Source organism: Nycticebus coucang, chromosome 20, assembly GCF_027406575.1.
Source record: "Nycticebus coucang isolate mNycCou1 chromosome 20, mNycCou1.pri, whole genome shotgun sequence".
In the NCBI taxonomy this organism is placed as follows: domain Eukaryota; kingdom Metazoa; phylum Chordata; class Mammalia; order Primates; family Lorisidae; genus Nycticebus; species Nycticebus coucang.
In genome coordinates this window covers 40843891-40849527 of record NC_069799.1, presented here as the reverse complement: position 1 = coordinate 40849527, position 5637 = coordinate 40843891, and the positions used below count along the sequence as shown (strand labels likewise).

The following is a 5637-nucleotide window of genomic DNA, read 5'->3' as shown; positions in this document are numbered from 1 at the left end:
TCATAGCTCACAGCAACCTCAAACTCCTGGGCTCAAGCCAGTCTCCTGTCTCCACCTCCCAAGTAGCTGGGACTACAGGCGCCCGCCACAACGCCCGGCTATTTTTCGGTTGCAGCCGTCATTGTTGTTTGGCAGGCCCAGGCTGGATTCGAACCCACCAGCTTAGGTGTATGTGGCTGGCGCCTTAGCCGCTTGAGTCACAGGCGCCGAGCCTCTTTTCTAACTTTTAATAAAAGTCCTATCTTACTACTGGACCAAAAAAAAAAAAAGAAAAAGAAAAATGAGCCAAGCTCCGAAGGATGAATAGAAAAGTAGGCAAAAGAAAGAGAAAAGTAGCAGCATAAGTAACAATCGCAAACATGCGGAATCAACCTAAGTGCTTTTCAGTTTGTGAATAGATAAAGAAAATGTGGTGTCTATATATGCCATGGAGTGCCCCTCAGCCATCAAAAGGAATGCAATAATGCCATTGGCAACGACATGGATGGAATTGGAGAATATTATCCTGAGTGAAGTGTCTCAGGAGTGGAAAACTAAATACCACATGTTCTTACTAAAAGTGGGAGCTATTAGGGGACCAGAGCGCCCCTCCTGGGCCCGGTCAAGAGGGTCTCGCACCCTGTCCCGGGCAGCTTCCGGTCGGGCCCGTGCGCGCTTGCTTCCCCAGAGGGCGGCCCTGGCCCAGCCGGGTGCCACTTGGCCCTGACCTTGATCCACTGCCGGGACTGCGTGCGCCCACCTGGACGCGCCGGCATATCCATTTCTAACACCTGCTGGGATCATCCCTCTTGAGCAGGCAGGAGAGCCAATGAACTTGAAACTTTGAGAGTCCAAGCCTAATTCATACAGAGGGTGTGCTGAAGAGTGATAAAGAAGATTTTATTCTGAAAAAGGAAATTTTTGAAGAAACACAGAACCTCATGGTGCTATCAAGTGGACCCTGGTGGTTGGCTTTCAGGGATTCTGGTTTGGGAAAACCTGTGAAGAGAAGAAAAGCAGGTAATACAATAACAAATGTTCTACTGACACTAAAAATAAATGAGAAAGAATTGATGTGTGAGAAGAAACCAGAAAGTAAATTTGTCAAGAAAATCAACTGGAATTTTCCAGAAAACAGGAAATTCGCAGCAACCAAATCATAAAGGGCCTAGTCAACCTGAGCTGGCGTGGAAGGAAGAAGGAAGAAGAAAGACAAAATCTCCTCAAAAACAGCTAGTTAATATTAAAAAGGAATAGTAATTTGAAGTACAGAATTGGAATGAATTTATTGTTCACTCCAAGGACCAAATGCAAGAGATGATGAAGGCAAAAACCAACTTGAAGAATTAGTATATGAAAAAAAAGATACTACTGAGCTCCAGATTGCCCAGACCCAGCAAAAATGCAACAAAACAGAGGAACTCTCCTTGGAAGAGACTGAGAAACTATGGATGAAAACTGAAGAAGAGAACCGGATTCATGGGGAGATTGAAGTGTTCTTTAGAAAGGAGCAGCAGCAACTTGAGGAGAAGCGGGAGTTCTGGATGGAGAAATATGATAAGGACACAGAAAGGAAACAGGATGAACTAAATGCTCTAAAAGCTGCAAGGGCCAGTGACTTAGCACACCTTCAAGACCTTGCAGAGATGATAACAGAGTATGAACAGGTTGTCACTGAAGGTCAAATAGAAAAGGAGAAGAGCAGGAAAAAGGTAGAACAGGATCTCTTAGAATTAAAGAGCATCATGAAGTTCCAGGCCTGGTGGCAAGAGGAAGGAAATGGGTGGTTTCAGACTGCCTAGGGACAAAAATAATAGCAAGGATTCAAAAGGTAAAGGCAAAGACCAGGTTAAGGAGAGAAGCAAGAAGTGACCAAGTTACCATTTGTCCTTCCCTCTGGTGTTCTGAAGATGGCAATGAGGACTTGGAGGGAGTAAGAGGCACCTTGCACCATCACAAATACCTCCTCTGTTTCTTATGCAGACAAAAAAAAAAAGTGGGAGCTATTAGATGGCTACAAACAGGCACAAAGCGATATAAAGGACATGAGAATCTAAGAAGAGGGGAGGGAGGGGGATGGGTATGGGAAAAACTTACGTATTGGGTACAATGAACACTATTCAGGTGATGGACACACTGAAAGCCCTGACTTAAACATTACATAAGATACTCGTGTAACAAAACACGTTCTACCCCCTTAATTAATACTTTGAAATTAAAAAGTTAAAAATTTTTAAAAGGGGGAAAAAAACTAAAAATTTTAAAAAGGGGAAAGCATTATGCTTAACAATAATGGCATGTGCAAAGGGCCTGAGGTAGCATGTTTCAGGAATTAAGAACATAATAAAGTTGCCCTATCCTGAGTCAGCACCTGTAGCTCAGCGCCGGCCACATATACCAGAGTTGGCAGGTTGGAACTTAGTCTGGGTCTGCCAAACAACAGTGACAACTACAACAAAAAAATAGCCGGGCGTTGTGGCAGGCACCTATAGTCCCAGCTACTTGGGAGACTGAGGGAAGAGAATCGCTTAAGGCTAAGAGCTGGAGGTTGCTGTGAGCTGTGACACCACAGCACTCTACCAAGGGCAACAAAGTGAGACTCTGTCTCAAAAAAAAAAAGTCACCCTATCTTGATTTTCACCAAACTTTACTCCAGAATGTATTACTATCAATTTATTAATCTCTGTGTTTGAACACCATAACCAATCATGGATAACCTTTCTAAAAGTTTAGTGAAAAATTAATTGTTTCAGGGGACAAGAGGACACCATCTTGTCCTCTCAAAGTACTAGGATTACACGTGTAAACCCCCACACTTGGTCCAAAACTGACTCTTTTTTACTTTAGAACATAAAGGTTTGTTTTCCCCTAGTAGAGTTGTATTACTATCTCTACTCTTAATTATTTGTTTTTTATGGATTTTTTTGTTTTTTGTTTTTTGTTTTTTTTTAAGAGACAGAGTCTCATTTTATTACCCTTGGTAGAGAGCCGTGGCCTCTTAATTCAAATTAATTAAGGGGGTAGAAAGTATTTTGTTACACGAGTATCTTATGTAATGTTTAAGTCAGGGCTTTTAGTGTGTCCATCACCTGAATAGTGTTCATTGTACCCAATACGTAATACAGCTCACAGCAACCTCCAGCTCTTGGGCTTAGGAGATTCTCTTGTCTCAGCTTCCGGAGTAGCTGGGACTATAGGCACCCACCACAACGCCCGTTTTTTTTTTTTTTTTTTCTGTTTGGGAATTCATTGCTTAGAATACAATAAAATCAGTAGCTTACCACTTAAACTTTGACAAGTCATCCCTCCTAGAAATAATATCACACATATTCTGACCTCTGGCAAAGTTAAAGCTTTTTCACAGAACTTGCAAAGCCCTTCATGGTGTGGCCTCTGTCTGTTGCTTCGTGGTGGATGGTGAACCACTCAGTAGTCTTTTTTTTTTTTTGCAGTTTTTGGCCGGGGCTGGGTTTGAACCCGCCACCTCCGGCATATGAGGCTGGCGCCCTACTCCCTTGAGCCACAGGCACTGCCCCACTCAGTGGTCTTTTTTCATTTCTTTGAACAGGATGATTTCTTCTTGCCTGAGGGCTTTGCAAGTCATGCTCTCGGCCCTAAAATACCTTTCTCGCCATTTTTTCTTCTGGCTCTTATTTATCCTCCAGGGCTCAGTTTAAATATCATTTCTTTAGGGAGGCCTTCTTTAAACTTCCTAGTGAGGTTTGGGCCTCTGGCTATCTCTCTGGATCCAACCATCCATCTGACCACACTCGTACAGAAGTCTGGCATTGTCCTTTGAAGCATTTAATACAACTGTATATAATTAAATAATATTAGTCTCTCCCACAAGACTAAGAGGTTCTAGTAGGGACTATTTCTTTTGCTAACCACTATCAGCAGAGTCCCTGTACCTGTATACAGTAAGTATTCAATACTCCCTTTCTAGGCACAGACTTTTTTCCACAAATTAATCTTCCTAGATTTCTCAGAAGATTAGGTGGAAAGGCAGAGAAAGCTTGTGAACTTGATAGTGGAAACAGTGGCTGAAGGGCCAGAGAGATGAAAGAAGTTTGGGCTGGGCAAGTGGGGAATACAGGACAGACATACAACAACCCCCATCCCATCTCCGCTCCAAAACAGTCATTAAACAATAATTCACATATCCATTTCTTTAGAGAATTCGGTAACCTTCAGATTACAAAGCTAAGGGGAAAATAATTTTGTAGTTAGAATGTGTTCAGGAAGCCAGTCATGATTTAACTGGATTTGACTCCAACACGCAGATGATGTGTTCCTCCAAGTAACCTTCACTTAGGAAGATTGCATTTTTCCATTATGTGGAAAGATGATGAATACGCTTTCTTCTTTCTGTTACTGAGGAAGAAATTTTCTTTCTCAACGGGCCAACACTATTTCTTTTTAGCTGCTCTTTTTCCTTTTCCTTCTCCTTTCCCTTGCCACAAAGCTTCTCTAGATGCCTTTGCTCATCCCTAAAATCCTGATGTTCATCTCTATAAAGGCCAAGAAATCAGAGTGTTCCCATGAATGCAAAAAAGTGTTGTGATTTGAATACCAGTCGAAGTCTTCCTTCCTCTTGGGCAAAGGCTGCTCACTAACCAGTTTCACCACTTTCATGGACGTGGAATCAGTGGACCTGACAACTTCACCGAACAGGTGGGCACTCAGATGAGACATGCCCAAGGCATATTCTGAAAGTGAAGACATTTCTTGAGCAGCAAGTAGAAAGAGTCCCTGGACCTGACCTTCCGTACCCACGCGCCCTCGTCCCAGAAGGCCCCATGCCCGGCTATTTTTTTGTTGCAGTTTGGTCAGGGCCAGGTTCAAACCTGCCACCCTTGGTATATGGGGCCAGAGCCCTCCTCACTGAGCCACAGGCACCGCCCTGTTTTTTATGTTTTGAGAGAGCGTCTTGCTCTGTTGCCCTGGATAGAACACAGTGGTGTCATCTTAGCTCACTGCAACTTCAAACTCCTGAGCTCAAGTCACCTGCCTGCCCCGGCTTCCCAGAGCGCTGGGATTACAGACAGGAGCCACCCTACCATGCCTACTACCTCTACTCTATGCCCAAGAATCATGATCAGCCACGTGTTCTGGCGGCCTAAGTGAAACAGAGTGAAAGAAAGCAAGGGAGAAAGGCTTTGGATCTGGGTTTGCTTGTTTGTTTTTTTCATTTTGTTTGTTTGGGTTTTTCTTTCAGCAATTATGTGGACGTTGAAAAGAGGAAAAGCCGTCATGGCTCATGCCTGTATTCCTAGCACTCTGGGAGGTCAAGGAAGGAGGAGTGCTGGAGCTCAGGAGTTGGAGACCAGCCTGAGTAAGAGCAAGACCCTGGTCTCCACTAAAAAAAGTAGAAAAATTGGGCGGCACCTGTGGCTCAGTTGGTAGGGCGCCAGCCCCATATACCGAGGGTGGTGGGTTCAAACCCAGCCCCGGCTGAACTGCAAACCAAAAAATAGCTGGGCGTTGTGGCAGGCGCCTGGAGTCCCAGCTACTCGGGAGGCTGAGGCAAGAGAATCGCTTAAGCCCATGAGTTGGAGGTTGCTATGAGCTGTGTGATGCCATGGCACTCTATCGAGGGTGATAAAGTGAGACTCTGTCTCTACAAAAAAAAAAAAAAAAGTAGAAAAATTGAGGGAG

At 44.0% G+C, this 5637-nt stretch overlaps 2 pseudogenes; one reads left to right on the top strand and one right to left on the bottom strand.

Annotated features, from left to right (window-relative positions):
* Positions 1-920: 920 nt before the first annotated feature.
* Positions 921-1851, top strand: LOC128572610 (dynein regulatory complex protein 9-like; annotated as a pseudogene).
* A 2214-nt stretch (positions 1852-4065) lies between these two features.
* LOC128573015 (28S ribosomal protein S33, mitochondrial-like) lies at positions 4066-4976 on the bottom strand (annotated as a pseudogene).
* Between the last annotated feature and the right edge of the window lie 661 nt (positions 4977-5637).